General features: G+C 46.1%; 1 protein-coding gene across 3 annotated transcripts in view; it reads right to left on the bottom strand.

The window, feature by feature from the left end:
- LOC147439983 (CBL-interacting protein kinase 24-like) overlaps positions 1 to 16960 on the bottom strand; it is a 133707-nt gene that overhangs the window by 102166 nt on the left and 14581 nt on the right. The gene's annotated exons all lie outside the window — the stretch shown is intronic.

The raw sequence follows: 16960 nt of genomic DNA on the forward strand, positions 1-16960 counted from the left end.
TTTTTCACTTATTATTTTTAAGTGACTTTTGTTGGGAATTGGGTAGAGCAAATTCACTAAGCAAGTATATCAAGAAATCTAGCGCTAGCACAATGTAAGGTGCAACGCAAGTGAATGTTGAACTTTGCTCAAGATGACAGATTTCAGCCAGCGTTTTGAATCGCAGATCAGTCCCTAGCGTTTTGCAGTTCTACCGCGACAGAACTCAGAAAAACACTAGCGTTTTCAGTTTTTAGCATAGACTCACAGTAGAAGAAGTCCCGAACCTCGCAGATCTCACCTTCCCGCAGCAAATCCTCGCCGCACGGTCAGATCCGTCGAAATTTGCAGTTTCAGCCCAGAAAACGCAGATTTCAGCATCTGCGTTTTCGGCGCGTCGTCGTTGCATCGTCGTCATCGCTGTCATCTCCGACATAGAGTCAAAATTCAGTAGATAAAGATTTGCAGATTTCAGGCATTAATGTTTTCAAATTTCAATCCGTCTCGTCGTCGTCCTCATCGTCGTCGACATCGTCGGCAAGTCCAAAGCATTGTAGAGATTTGTGCAATCAATAGTAGACTGCTCTTGCCATAGAGAGTGGGGCCTTCGGAGGAGGGTTTGACAACATTCCGGTGTCGTATTCTTCTCTCTCTATCTCTCTATCTCTCTATCTCTCAATCTCAGCCCCTTCATTCATAGTGTTTCCCACTTCGTTTGTGATCACTTGCACTCTCTCATTAAAGAACGGAAGGCTCTCCCTTCCGTAAGTAAAAGGAACCTTGAGCACAATTCGGAGCAGTCATCTTGAGCAAAGTTCAACATTCACTTCCGCTGCACCTTACAAAAAAGGAAACCTTGAGCACAGTTCGGAGCACTCATCTTGAGCAAAGTTCAACATTCACTTCCGCTGCACCTTAACATTGGTATCAAAGCTTTGGCAATGTTCTGTATCACTCAAGGAAAGAACCACAAGAATTTCTTTCGCTTGTTGCGGTCGCACAACCCAAGTCCACTTGGGCGTGTTGATTCCTAATCATGTTTTTGAAGAGTGACAGGAAACCCAAGAAAGAAGGGGTTGTCCAGCCTCCCCTTGTTTCTCTTTTCACTCATTGAGAGCGAACCGTGCACTTAAGCGGCCGGCCAATTGACGTGAGGTGGGAAAAAGCAACCTTGGTGTGAGCGCAAGGCCGCTAAGGAGTGTACCCACAGGAAACAGCAGAGCTCGGGTAAGAGAAGATTTTTCTCTAACACAGATTGCAAGCTAAAGAAGAACCTCACGAACTCAAGACCCTCAAGAACCCAAGAACCACAAGAACCCAAGTTCCTCGTGAACTTAAGAACCCAAGACTTCAGTGTATGGTCCTCACCCGAAGCGGAATGAATACTTCGCAAGGAGGTGATGAGCATGGAAGTGGCAAAGAATAATTTTCCCCACCAAGAGGTTTTTCCGACCCTCCCCCTTCCCTATCTACACCAAGGATTGCACCAAATCCTATGGAGGCTTTGGTCAAGAAGATAATGGACATGATCTTACAACATGAAGCGCAACGCGCTGCCTTGGAGCACGAGCACGAAGAAAGGCAAGCAGAATTGGATCGCGAACACAAAGAAAGAAAGGCCGACTTGGAGCGTGAGCGTGAGCAAGCGCGCTTGGCGGCCGAAGAAAGAAAGGCAGCTATTAAGCTTCAGCGTGAGCAAGCACGCGAAGCCCAACAAGTAGTGGCCGAAGACAGACGAGCAGCCTTGGAGTGAGCGTGAGACGCAGAGAGACCAACGCATGCAAGAGTTGTTCCTACAGGTACTCACCTCGAAACCCGAGCCGGCCAAAGATGTTGGTGGTTCATCAAGTGGCGCAAGCCGAGATTCGGGCTCCAAAAACTCCATCACCGAGAAGTTGACATTCAATAAGTATGACGGTAAGATGGATGCCAATGTTATTCATTCTTGGTTGCATTAATTTAATGCTTATTTTGCGACAACTAAGAAGACAGAAAATAGCAAGGTTTTGACGACAGCTATGTACCTTGCCGGTGATGCCATTAATTGGTACTACGCATGGCAAGAGGCACGGTTGACCGTGCACCTAGAGAAAGCCGAAGAAGGCGCGCCCCTTTCCTTCAATATGGCCGACTTCCAAGACAAGCTCAAGGCGCTGTTTATGCCTCCTCAATACCTAGCGTGGTTGAAAGAAGATTGGCGCAATCTCAAGCAAAACGGTAGTCATGTCTTTTTCTAACCATGTTTTGCAGATCGGCACCCAATTACGCAAATCGGGTGATGAGCGCAAAGCGGCTTTCCTTTTTGGGTTAGATGAATATATCAGGTTTGATGTAGAAGTCTTCGACCCCGCGGATCTCAACAAGGCGGTAGCAATTGCTCTCTCCCAAGAGATGAAGCACAACAAGGGAAATCCTAAGGAGAACAAGTCTTCTCAAAGTACCTCTCAGATTCCTCAGAACGATAAGAACGGTAAGAATGGTAAGAACGGTAATGTAAGGTGCAGCGTAACGCATGTTTGAACTTTGCTCAAGATGAGTGCTCCGAACTGTGCTCAAGGCTCCGTTTACTTACGGAAGGGAGAGCCTTCCATTCCTTTAGTGAGAGAGTGCAATGGACACAAAGTGAATGGACACTGTGAATGAAGGTGCTAAGACTGAGAGAGAGAGAGAGAATACGACACCAAAGACGTAAAACCCTCCTCCAAAGGCCCCACTCTCTATGGCGAGAGCGGTCTACTTATGATTGCACAAATCTCTACAATGCTTTGAACTTGCCGACGATGAGGACGACAACGAGACGGGCTGAAATCTGAAACTGCTAATGGCTGAAATCTACAAATCTTTATCTGTTGAATTCTGACTCTCTGTCGGTGACGATGTCGATGGCGACGATGCGACGACACGCTGAAAACGCAGATGCTGAAATCTGATTTTCCGGGCTGAAACTGCAAACTGCGCTGGATCTAATTGTGTGGCGAGGATTTGCTGCGGGAAGGTGAGATCTACGAGGTTTGGGGGTTGTTCAGTGATGTCTAAGTGCTGAAAACTGAAAACGCTGATGCTTCTTGGTGTTCCGTCGCGGCGAATCTGCAAAACGCTATGCTGATGCAAAAACACTAGGGCTGAAAATGGTCCTACTACTACCGGTTGTCCTGCAAATGCAAAACGCTAGGCTTCTTGATGGGTCTTGCTACTGCCGGGGCTGATCTGCTAGGCAACAAACGCAAGGCTTCCTGTGGATCAAAACGCTAGGTCCTTGTAGATGCAAAAACGCTAGCCTTGCCGATGGGGGGTGTCTTGCTGAGAAGTTGCTTGTTGAGCGGTGCTCCTGCTGCCTCTTCTACCAGAGAGTGCTAGTGCTAGGTTTCTATTTATACAAACTTACTCAATTTGCCATACCTACTTTCCAACAAAAGTCACTTAAAAATAATAAGTGAAAAATGTCAAAAATAGGGAAAATAGGTCTAATGCACTAGAAAATTCCCCTGATGGATTCTGATGAATTCTGATGGGAATGTTGATGATCATGCTATGTGCAACCAGAAGATATGCATCTACTCTAAGTGTCTGGACATGCACGGTCTGTGAACAGACTCACAAAAGTGCCAGATCACTTCCTATTCTAGACTGACTTGACTGAACTGAACCCTGGTCATGCTGTAGCTTGTCCACAGACACATAGGGTTGAATGTGTCACGTGGCCAATAACTCTTCTAGCCAATCTTTCAATAGTCTCTCGGAAAAGAACACTCAAAATGTATCTAAGGGTAAAGCTAACACACTTGCTAAACCTAAGCTCACCCCAGATGAAAAAGCTACACAAGGAATCATAAGAGGATACATCACGGCAGAAGAACAAGTCATTTGTTTTAAGGAAGGTCGATGTTATCATTGTCACGTCAAGGGTCATATAAAGAAAACATGCCCTAAGATTAAATCTAACGAATCTAAAGAACCCACAGAACCCACATCCTCTGTTAATGCCATAAATAAGAACACTCATGTGTCCCAAGTTTCTTATGATTCTATCATTGATGAGTCTCTCATGAAGTGTTATGGTCATGTGAATAGTCAACACATGGTGGTCTTGTTTGATTCTGGTAGTATGCATGATGTGATTAGTCCCTCTCTTGTCGAAAGAGCCCACTTGGAGGTTCGTAAGTCATCTCCTTTCGAGGTGTCGGGCTTCGCTCCCGGTATGGACTCTCTCATTACAAGAGAATGCCTTGATGTGTTAGTCACTGTTCAACAAGCGTCCTTCTGCAGAGAATTTGTAGTATCTCCTCTTTCAGGATGTGATATGCTTTTAGGCATTCAATGGTTTCATGAGCATAACCCTCTCGTTGATTGGGCAACCAATACTTTCACTTTCAATGCCAGAAGTGACTCCCATTGTCATTCGTGGGGAGGAAGTTGTTCATTCTTCATCTCTCATTTCTAATGTGCAGGCGAAGATATAAAAGAATCAGGAGAAGGAGACTCTCTCAGTCAGTTACCGGGGAACGCCCCCTAGCCTCCGTTCCCGCGTTCCGGGGGGGCAGTTCCCTTCCTGAACGTTCCGAAACGTCCCGAAACGTTTGACGTTCCGGGTGGCCAGTGCAAACCGGAACGGCCGTTCCGGAACGTTCCGAACGCCCCCAAAACGTTCCGGAATGCCCCTGGAACGGCCAACGGCTACAAACAAATTTGGCAAAAATTGAAAAAATTGAAGTAAATGTTTGGGCTTCTTTTTGAAGTGTGCAAGGCCTCAAGGACTCATAAAATGCACCCCCCTCCCCCTTTCTCTCCACAAGCTAATCCTCAAGGCTCAAGCTCTCTCCCTCTCACACTCTCAAGATCTCTCCCTCTCAAGACTCACTCTCTCAAGGCTCAAGGCTTTGAGCCTTCAAGCTCTCTTCCTCTCCCTCCCACTCTCTCAAATCTCTCCCTCTCCCTCTCTCTCTCTCTCTCTCTCTCTCTCTCTCTCTCTCTCTCTCTCTCTCTCTCTCTCTCTCTCTCTCTCTCTCACATCATCTAGTCATAGCAAGATTGAATGGTCTTCAAAACGAGTTTTTTGTGAGCATTAGAGTCAAAGCACTCTAATACTCCTTGTATTTAAACACAAGAAGCTAAAAAATGCACTATTTGGGTGTTTTTTATACCTCCCGTTCCGCGCCGTTCCCGTTCCGAACCCCTAGCCGTTCCCCCGTTCCGCGGGGATCCCGTCGTCGTTCCCGTTCCGCGTTCCGGGTAACTATGCTCTCAATCTTGTCTTCTCCAAAGCACGACACATGTTTTGCATGATAAAGGTGTGATTATTCACAATGATGACGATTTGCAGGATAAAGATGTGATTGTTCACAAGGATGATGGTTTAGTTGATGCTTTTTCTAGTGAAGCTAACCTCATTGCAAATACGATCAATCACGAAAAACCAATCTTGGCTCCGAGTCGAGATCTAAGGAACCCACTCAAGAAGTATTGTGTGTTCGCATGATTAGTCAGCACGCATTGTTCGAGTGATTCATTCGTGACGGTTTCTTGTATTTTCATCACCGTCTTTATGTGTTCCCTTTCCACAGGCATGTCATATTGTACGCTAATAGATGAGCACGGATGTATGCGGATTTCTATCAAAAAGAATAAAAGTTTGCATGACACAATCTCAAAAAGAGCACAAGAAAATTTTTCCATCAAGCATCGGCATTTTCATTGTGATTTGCCACAATTGATAGATGTAGATCAGAAAGACAAGTTTCGATTCCAATTTTTGCGTGTGTTTGATGAATGGTTTGGCACTCCGTCTCTTTGTTCATCTACATTGCATGCACAGTCTTTTAGGAAGACTATAATTTTTTCAGTCGCTTTACATAAAATGGGTATGTTCATGTTTTTGTGTTGGAAGTGGTTTCAGGAATTTTCATCCTCGGAGATTCTTGAAGAAGGTAGATCCACGACTATAGCCGAAGTTGAAGCTTTGACGCATCCACAGATGACTGTCGCTTTCGGCGCGGCCCAAAGAAGCAAGCGCTGCAGACTTTATGAAGTTCAAGTATCACACGACCCACACATCAAAGTGGGCCTGCGATGAGTCCTTCCCAGGATTCATCCAGACGCTGTTGGCGATCTTCCTCGCCGCCATACAGTTCGGTACCAGTACCTCACTTTAAAAAGGAGCGGATGTCACGTGCACATCTAACCTTAAGTGCAGGTGGACAAGCTACTTGATGGCTAGGGTTCAGTTAGCTTAGGAAGTGTTCTAGCACCTTTATGAGTCTGTTCACAGGCCGTGCATGTCCAGGCACTTAGAGTAGATGCATGTCCTCTGGTTGCACATTGTTACCATATACATGTGGTAGTGATGTGTGTGAACACACTAGGACCGCCGGGGCATTTTTTCCCTCTTTAGGAGGTTTTTTCCCCCGAGCATTGTATATACGCCCATCACTCTAGGGCTATCTATCTTTCCATTACACACTAAGTAACACACTCTCTGAAACCGGCCCGTAGGGCGGTAGGCGTTGGCTTTCACCCGAAATTCTTTACTTTATACACACACACAGAGCACTTTGCAAAGAGAACCTGTAATGGGAATTAACACTTAATCACACACACAGCTCGGAAGCTAGAATGCTCCGAGCAGACGCCGACAACCTGTAGGCCCCAAAATTGGCGCCCCTTTCGGTATTTCTTTATTCTTTAGGAGGGTAAATTACAAGGTAAGGTCCTGGGAATCCTTCACGTGTATCCACCTAGATACCATTTGGTTTGGCCAAATTTCGGCAACATAACAGCCTCAAAACTTGCGCGAAACCAATTCCCCTGCTGGAACTCGCTTGCACTGTCGTATACCCTCTAATTCCTGTCCAAAAACAGTAAATTCAGCACGCTGTATTTACTGGTTTTTGCCCTGTGTTCAGCCCCAAACAATCCCCTAACTGTCCTTTGCCAGTGGGGCACAATTCCCAATGGTCCTGGCGTCCGTATGGCTGAAAAACAGTGAAATTACAACGCATACACAGCGCTGATTTTGCACCTGTACGGTGAGGTTATGACCCTCACCAGTGCCTGCTTTGGAGCAGCAGTTAGCTACCCCTGTTCCTGCTCAAGGAGGCTCTTGCCTCAGCACAAAAGCATGAACCCACACAACTGTACATCAGTCAAATGAGTAGCCCTCTTGTGGAGCATCACATAACTGCGCGTAGGGGAGAGAGAGAGAGCAGTGTGTAGTGTGCAGGGCATCACTCCTAGCACCACACTGTACATGAGAGGGAAAGAAAGCACTCCATAGCTCTTAACCTGTGACAGGTTGCAAATGAGGCCTCTCCCAGCATAAAAATCAGCGCCCATTTTTCTGCAAGAGGAAAGTTCACCAAAATGTGACACTTGGCGCATTTTCAAGCATTTTCCCGTTTCGGGTTCGCCGCTTAAAAATATCCCAACCGACTCGTCAGTTGACTTCGCGGCAGATTATAAAGTGTTCCCCTAGTCATACCGGAGGTAATGACGCGAACACATTTCACGGCCCAAAATAGCAGTTCCCTAAATTTTAGGAGATGCTTCCGTTGGGCTCCCACTGGTCTTCTGACCATCTATCCTCATTGGGACCGCATCCAAAAATGCAATGTGGCCCAACTGTCGGATACTTTTTGTTGGTAGTCCCACCTTGACTTTACGCCTTAATTGAGTTCACTTCCTAGTATCCACCAACTTGCTAAGTGCGACGGGGGGACCTATATGATCTTGCTCTGAGCCTAGACATCCTCTTACCATACGAATTCCAGTGCCGACCACTTCCCGTCTGCGGGTGAATCTACCGTTCACATTGGCCATACAATGTCCGACCGTTTGCTACTTCAAGAAGAGGGTCTTAAACAAATAAAATAAACCCCATTGGAAAGAAACCAACAACCAAGGTTAGCAGTTGCCACATCTCTGTGACAGGGTTAATAACTGCCACGTCCTCGTGACATACCCCCCTCTTGAAATCGCAAACGTCCTCGATTGCATACCATAAATACACGCCACTGATGATCTTGTGCTATTAACACTCTTTTATCATCGCATGTATCCGCAAGAAAGGTCGTAACATACATAGATACAAATGACTTAATGAGGCCTTCATACTTTTGCCATTTCCATCTATGGCACTGAATTCATATGTACATTTGATGTACTAGCTCTATCATTACCCCTCCTTTGCACACGTTGGGTTGGGGCATAAGTAGGCTGTAACCCAAAGGCTTCAAGGTAAAGATGCAATATATTTGGTGACTCTGACAGTTCATGCTCTTCCATCCACTTTGCATCCATAGGCGGATAGTTCTTGAACTTCACCAAATAACGTCTTGCAACTTGTCCTTTAACTTTTCTGTCCTTATGTGCCAAAACTTGCTCAGGTACCAGGATCTCATCAAGTTTCTCAACTTCTGGCTGATCCTCAACTGGCATATCTTCTGGCACATCACCCACGAAGGGTCTTAGAAGACTCACATGAAACGCATTATGAATCTTCCACGCATCAGGCAGTTTCAGCCTGTAAGCCACATCGCTGATCTTGTCAAGCACTTGAAAAGGCCCATAGTATCGCATGCTGAGCTTAGGAAACAGCCGTTCCTTGCCCTTCATCTTCTTTAACCTTGCCTTTTCGAACCTTAAGAGAACCCAATCACCAGGTGATAGTAACAATTCACGACGGTGACGATCAGCAGCCTTTTTCTGTTTTGCCTGAGTCTTCTCCAAGGCAACTTTAATCTTCTTATACATCTCATCCATGTTCTCAACATATCGATCTGCCTCAAAGATCTTGTCCTTTGTGTGCAAAATGGGAGGAACCTTTTTGCCGCCTTCAACAATCTCAAAAGGTGCTTTGCCAGTAGACGAATGCACCGTATTATTGTACGCATACTCAAGCATAGGCAAATACTGTTCCCACTTGCCCTTATTATCTGACACATAGCATTTCAGCAAATCTAAGACAGTAGAATTAGCCTCTTCTGACTGTCCATCAGTTTGTGGATGAAACGAAGACGAGAACTTGAGCGTAGTACCCATGTTCTCAAACAATCCTCTCCAGAACAAACTGGTCATGCGAGGATCACGATCACTGATAATCGATTGTGGCATACCATGGTACTTAAACACATTGTACATGAACAAGTGTGCCATCTGATCAGATTTTATCTTCTTCCTGACAGGGATAAAATGGGCCTGCTTGCTGAACCTGCAGATAATGGTCCATATACCATCATTCCCTGTTGGCGTTCTTGGAAGATCAAAGATAAAGTCCATAGCAATGCTTTCCCATGGCTTATCCGGAATCGGCAGTGGTTGTAACAACCCTGGTGCCTTTTGCCTGTCAAACTTGACCTTTTGGCAAACTATGCATGTTCGCACAAAGGCATCCACATCTCTCCTCAAGGTAGGCCAATAGAAGAATGTCTCTACCGCTTTAACTGTTGCATCAATGCCACGATGCCCTGCATACAGTGGGACATGACTCTCTTCCATGACCTTATGTCGCAATGGCCTAGTGACACAAAGTCTGCCATGCATCATCATAAAACCATCTCTGAGGAGGTAGTGCTCGTGATGTTGCCCCTCTTGTAACTGTTCAAAGATCCTTGCAAAATCTTCATCAGCAGTATACTGTTCCTTCATGTCATCTAACTCATGATGATAAGGAATTGACACAGCTGAAATTTGTGGCTTTCTTGATAACGCATCAGCCACAACATTCTTCTTGCCTTCCACATGCATAATCTGGAAGTGAAACATGGAAAGATGTTTGCCCATCGCATATGCTTTTCGGATAACTTTGACTGTGTCAAGAAGTATCGCAAGGTCTGATGATCTGTTTGGACAACAAAATCAGCACCTAAGAGGTAGTGCTTCCAGCTAGAAAGCGCATGAATCACGGCCAAGAGCTCTTTCTCATAGACTTGCATAGTCCTCTCTGGCCCTTGCAAAATTCGGCTTTCATAGGCTACTACCCGTCCATCTTGCATTAGCACTGCTCCGATGCTACTGCCACACGCGTCACACTAGACCACAAATGACTTCCTGAGATCTGGCAAAACAATAACTGGATCTGAAGTCAACTTTTCCTTTAAGAGACTAAACGCTGAAATCTCTTTTTGGGTCCATCTGAAAGTGACCTCTTTCTTTTGCAATGCGTGAAGAGGCGATGCTATCTCTGCAAAATTTCTGATAAACGTTCTATAGTAGGAACACAATCCCAAGAAGCTTCTGACATCGTGCACAGTGTTCAAGTCTGGCCATGTCTTGATAGCTTCGACCTTTGCGGGATCCATTCTAACACCATCCTTTGAGACTATGTGGCCCAGAAAGTGGATCTCTTCGAGGAAGAATTCACTTTTCTTAGGATTGACAAGTAACCTGTGACTGCGCAGCTCTTCGAACACAATGGTCAAGTGACGCCTATGCTCCTCTTCATTCTTCGAATACACAATCATGTCATCGAAGAATGTTCCAACAAACTGTTGATGCGAGCGGAAAATCCGGTCCATCATTCTGTTGAACGTGGCAGGAGCATTTGTTAGCCCAAACGGCATCACTAGAAACTCATAAAGACCAAATGTAGTTCTAAACGCAGTCTTGTGCACATCCTCTGGGCTTATACGAATCTGATGGTACCCACTCTTCAGGTCTATCCTGCTGAAAATTGCAGCACCCTCTAAACGATCGAGAATATCATCAATGCAAGGAATAGGAAACCTATTCTTGATGGTATTCTTATTCAACGCACGGTAATCAATACACATGCGCCATGAGCCATCCTTCTTCTGCACTAGGAGCACTGGGGAGCAAAAAGGTGAAGAACTAGGCTGAATCAGCCCCTTCTCTAATAACTCCTCAACCTGGCCCATAATCTCTTTCTGCTGCGCCGCACTAACCCTGTAGGGAGGTCTATTTGGTGGGCTACACCCTGGCACCAAATCTATCCGATGGTCCTCAGGTCTCTCTTGCGGCAATTGCGACGGTAATGAATCAGAAAAACAGTCACTAAACTTTTGCAAAAATGCTGACCTTTCTTTATCTAACACAGATAAATTTGACCGATCCCTATCTGAGACATCACGTGCAAAAATCAAGTACACAGAAAGATGATTCTTTATTACAAAAGTGATAGCAGAAGCAGATACAATAGGGACTGACTCTCCTTTAAGCTTTACATCCAAGATGTGAGTTTTGCCCCTATGCTGTACAGTGATCTTTTTGTTGTAGGCATCCAAGACTCCATGCACTCGGAACATCCACTGGATCCCCAACAAGGCGTCACAACCTTCCAGCGGCATGATGTAAAACTCTTCAGTGTCCACATACGACTGAATATGCAGACGCAGTTTTCCAATGATGGGAGTAACACACTCTGAGTGGCCAGGACATGCCAACCCTGCCTCTGCTGTGTACCCCATCTCTTCAGCTTTGATGCCGAGCTTCATAGCTAACTCTGGTGAGATAAAGTTGGCTTTGGCACCTGGATCAAAGAAGATGAGTGCCGTCTGATCCCTAACTTTACCCCATGCCCTGCATAACTCACTGGCATCTGTGCTGGGCCTGTCACCCACCATGTCTGGCACTAAACCTGCCGTGGGTTTTGGCTTCTTGCCTTTCTGGTCTTCTTTATCCTCTGAGTCAGCTGGCCTTTTCCTTTGTGGACAATTGATAGAAAAGTGACCAGGCTGCTCGCATATAAAGCATTTGTTCTCAGCCATTAGGACCTTCTTTTCCTCGAGCGACTTGCGCACAAAAAGCTTCCTTTTCTGTTTCTTTGCCTGCGCTCCAGAAGTCCCAGCTGAATCCTTATCTTTGGTGGCCTGTTCTGACCCCTGTGACGCATCAAGAGCCGTCTTCACAAAGGGCTTCTTCGCTGAATTTTTCTTTTGCTGCCCTCCTTTGTCACTGCTCGGAAATCCACTGTCCTCTCCTTTCAACAGGGCAAGACCAATGTTCGCAACTTCCATAAGCTGAGTAAGGGTAGCCACTCTGTTCTTTGTACAGTAATCGCGAAGCCCTTTAGGCAGCCCACAACAATACTTCTCTATCTGCTCTGTCAGTGGCACAAATCTGTAGGAGGTCACTGAGAGTAATGCTTTACAAAACCTCCTATTGTACTCCAGCAAGCTCTTGCACGAAGCTGCCGTAAGCTGGTGCCAATCTGTCAGGACATCGGCTTCAAATTCATTTGATAGCCAAGCAGATGCAAACATTTGCTTGAAGTAAACCCAAGTGGCGGGTGCCTGTCCTTGCATTAACAATGTCGTCCACCATGTAAGCGCATTGTCCTTTAAGAAAGTGGCAGCTTTCCTGACCTTCGAGGCCTCTGTAAAATTCCCTCCCGCATAAGCTGTATCAAACTGCTGGAGGAAAGTGAGTGCCTTTGTCTTATCCTCGAAACCACTGAAGGTACTGAACTTTACCGCTGCACCACCTTCTTTGTAAGCCTTCGGCTTCTCTAGTGCCCCCAAATTGTCATACGGAATGGTCTGCAACATGGGCACTGTATTAGGCATGATCGGCACGCCTTGGCCATTCACATTTTGCGTCAGAGGTGCGATATCTGGCTGCTGTCCAGAAAAACCAGCCATGCCAAAATGACCCTGTGGCACCCCAAACTGGCCCTGGTTGCCGTGGAAACCTTGCTGCATGCCGATAGTACCATACATGGGGTTTGGCATGATGCCTTGCATACCCCCGAACACTGTTCCTGGCATGTACGGCTGACTTCCAGACGCATAACCAGCCATACTTTGGAACACTAATCCACCCCCGAAATACCCAGGATGTACCGTGGGTGGTGGAAAAACTGAGTGCATAGCCTGGTATCCAACTCCCTGTCCATTCAAGACAGCATGCTGGCTCTGAAAGGTGGCGGGCTGAACTGGCATAACCTGTGGAAAAGGCGTTCTAGCCACCTGTTCAAGCACAGGAGGAACCTGCTTTGGAGCCCCCGACTCCGCAACATGCGAGTGTTCCCTTTCCTCCTGCGCCTCATGAAGTACCTAGGCTTGAGCTTCAACAAGCTCCGTACGCGGCGTAGGTTGCCTATTTTGCTGTTGCAGTGGTGGCGCTTGCAGGAATTCCATAAACCTCGGATTCTGCACCAGCTGCAAAAAGACATTCACCGCGGCAACTAACTGAGTCTTAAACGCATCATCCTCAAGTTGCCCTGTCATAAAGCCCTGTACTACTGGAGGGACATTCACGTTGACAGGAGGTACAGACTAACGTGGCCGTGAACTCTCGCCAATCTCAAAAACCATAGGAATCTCCTGCCTGTCCTTTGGAGAGGAACCCTCTTCCATAATTCCCTTCCCCTTGTCGGCCATAGTGTAATCCCCGCGTTCTTGCACTATGTGTCTTTACCCTGAACAATCCAGGCTCACTCTTTGAGGAAAAAGTGATTGATATCCCGGCAATGGAACCATGAAACCGGCCCGTAGGGCGGTAGGCGTTGGCTTTCACCCGAAATTCTTTACTTTATACACACACACAGAGCACTTTGCAAAGAGAACCTGTAATGGGAATTAACACTTAATCACACACACAGCTCGGAAGCTAGAATGCTCCGAGCAGACGCCGACAACCTGTAGGCCCCAAAATTGGCGCCCCTTTCGGTATTTCTTTATTCTTTAGGAGGATAAATTACAAGGTAAGGTCCTCGGAATCCTTCACGTGTATCCACCTAGATACCATTTGGTTTGGCCAAATTTCGGCAGTATAACAGCCCCAAAACTTGCGCGAAACCAATTCCCCTGCTGGAACTCGCTTGCACTGTCGTATACCCTCTAATTCCTGTCCAAAAACAGTAAATTCAGCACGCTGTATTTACTGGTTTTTGCCCTGTTTTCAGCCCCAAACAGTCCCCTAACTGTCCTTTGCCAGTGGGGCACGATTCCCAATGGTCCTGGCGTCCGTATGGCTGAAAAACAGTGAAATTACAGCGCATACACAGCGCTGATTTTGCACCTGTACGGTGAGGTTATGACCCTCACCAGTGCCTACTTTGGAGCAGCAGTTAGCTACCCCTGTTCCTGCTCAAGGAGGCTCTTGCCTCAGCACAAAAGCATGAACCCACACAACTGTACATCAGTCAAATGAGTAGCCCTCTTGTGGGGCATCACATAACTGCACGTAGGGGAGAGAGAGAGAGAGCAGTGTGTAGTGTGCAGGGCATCACTCCTAGCACCACACTGTACATGAGAGGGAAAGAAAGCACTCCATAGCTCTTAACCTGTGACAGGTTGCAAATGAGGCCTCTCCCAGCATAAAAATCAGCGCCCATTTTTCTGCAAGAGGAAAGTTCACCAAAATGTGACACTTGGCGCATTTTCAAGCATTTTCCCGTTTCGGGTTCGTCGCTTAAAAATATCCCAACCGACGCGTCAGTTGACTTCGCGGCAGAGTTATAAAGTGTTCCCCTAGTCATACCGGAGGTAATGACGCGAACACATTTCACGGCCCAAAATAGCAGTTCCCTAAATTTTAGGAGATGCTTCCGTTGGGCTCCCACTGGTCTTCTGTGTAACAAACTTGGACACTCCAAGTCAAGAATCAACCGCGACAGCACCAAATAACCACTTCAAAACAATTCACAGATCACAATAGATTTGCACTGGCCCGGCGGAGTTCCGTGCCTAGAGATATTGGCCCCAAAGACTGGCGCCCCTTTCGGTATTTCTTTTTGTATTAATCAATCATCAAAGTACAAGAGAGCGGTTAGGGTTTCACTCTCAGACTCTGCGTCCAGATGCTCTGAGAAGTGAGGCCCTCACCACTAATTTAAAGGTTACAAGGGATGCCCAAAAGCAGAGCCCCAAAAGCTTTCAAAATCAAAAGCATCAGTTCTCTCTCTCTCTTAGAGAGTCTTTTCTCTTTTTTTTTTTTTAAAAAGCAAAAGCAAAATTCGCGTCGCTCATCATTTTCCAAAAAAAAAAAAAATAATAATCCGCCTCCGCGATTTCCGGAATTTAGGGCTTTTGGCAAAAATTAGGGTTTGCAAGAATTTTAGGGTTTCTGGCAGAAATTAGGGTTTCTGTTGTCCGCCACGTCATCACTTTGTGACATACCCCCCTCTTGAAAGCATTGTAATCGACCGCGATTACGCCTGCAAAACCGACAAAAGCCATAAACCGTCTTAGCAGACACTGACTGTTAGTACCTACGTACTAGGAACACACATCTAGCACATGTACAAAATCGACAGTCACATCACACGACATCACAGGACATCACCAGACATCAGAGGACATCACATGACATTCAACATTCATTCGGATCTTAGACCCTGATTTATCGGCAATGTAGCTAGCAATCACATCTAGGTCCAATCGGGACCTCATCGATGTCCGATTGACTAACCCCTATTGCAACCATGTCTATTCGAGATCAATCAGACCAAAATGCTGCAGTCATTTCTTGCACTCACAAGAAGTCAAGAACAAATCAGTATCATAATCAGGAATTCCATTTCATAAAGTCATCCAGCAGAATACTGTCAGCTCTCAGTATCCCTGAAGCTCAAAGAGACATCAGTGACTTTAGTATCAAAATCGAGGCATCTGTTGACAAAGGAGCGGAGTAACTCCCCTCTTGTGCATCCCACTGCACCAGATCTTCGGCCAAGCTGAGTTTCTGGGTTCCGTTTGGAGTAGACTATGCTAAACCAAAACATCGAGGTAAAGTTTCACAATCCGAGGAGTATCTGCTAGGTCCTCCTCCTCCATCCACTTCGCATCAAATGCAGGAAAGTTCTTGAACTTAACCAAGAACCGCCTTCAGACTTTACCTTTCTTCGTATCATTATGTGCCAAAATCTGTTCAGGAACAAGGATCTCCTCGTTTTCTTCCACTTTGGGTTGCTCATCAGGCTCCCCATCATCAGGCACATCACCCTTAACAGGGTTCAAGAGACTCACATGCAATGCATTATGAATCCTCCAAGTATCTGGCAGTTCCAATCGGAAGGAGACATCATTTATTTTGTCAGTGATCTGGAAAGGTCCGTAGTATCGCATACTAAGCTTTGGAAAAAGCCTCTCCTTTCCCTTTTTCTTTCTTAAGCGTGCCTTCTCAAAAGTAAGAGCACCCAATCATCCTCCTTCAGTTTCCAGTCGCGACGATGGCGATCCGCTGCCTTTTTCTGTCGTTCTTGAGACTCCTGCAAAGTCTCGCGAACCTTGGCAAAAGCCGTATCCAAGTCTCGCGAATATTCATCCGCTTCAAATTTCTAATCTTTCGTGCTCAGGAAGGATGGAACCTTCGCAGCAGTTTCAACAATCTCTCATGGCGTCTTCCCCGTCGAAGAGTGTATCGTGTTATTGTAGGCAAATTCCACCAAAGGTAAGTTCTTTTCCCATTGAGTCTTCTGATGCGAGATACAAGACTTCAATAAATCTAAAATCACTGAATTGGCAATCTCAGATTGCCCGTCAGTCTGCAAGTGGAATGATGACGAGAACTGCAACCGCGTGCCAATGTTCTCCCAAATTGCCTTCCAAAACCAACTCATAAATCTAGGGTCTATGTCGGAGAGAATCGTCTCAGCCGTGCCATGTAATCGGAAAATCATCGTGATCATTCTCTATTCTCGGGAGATCAAAAAAAATGAAATTCATTTCAATATTTTCCCAGGGGCGGGTGGGTATGGGTAAAGGCTGTAACAATCCCTGTGCCTTATGCCTGTCAAACTTGACCTTCTGGCATACCAAGCAACTGCGCACAAACTCTTCCACATCCTTCTTCAGTCTCTGCCAAAAGAAATCTCTCTCTACCCCTTTCATGGTGGTAGCAATGCCGCGGTGACCCGTAAAAGGTGGACAGTGGCAATCAATCATAACCTTTTCCCTCAACAGCTGTGTAACGCACAACATAGTCTTTTTCATCAAGTAGCCTTCCCGAAGGGAGTATCCAGCTACTGTCTCCCCATCCCGTATCCGTGTGAAAATATCTGCAAAATCTGTATCTGTGGCACACTGAT

The sequence above is a fragment of the Adiantum capillus-veneris genome, chromosome 16 (genome assembly GCF_014529385.1).
Source record: "Adiantum capillus-veneris isolate H3 chromosome 16, ASM1452938v2, whole genome shotgun sequence".
Taxonomy (NCBI): domain Eukaryota; kingdom Viridiplantae; phylum Streptophyta; class Polypodiopsida; order Polypodiales; family Pteridaceae; genus Adiantum; species Adiantum capillus-veneris.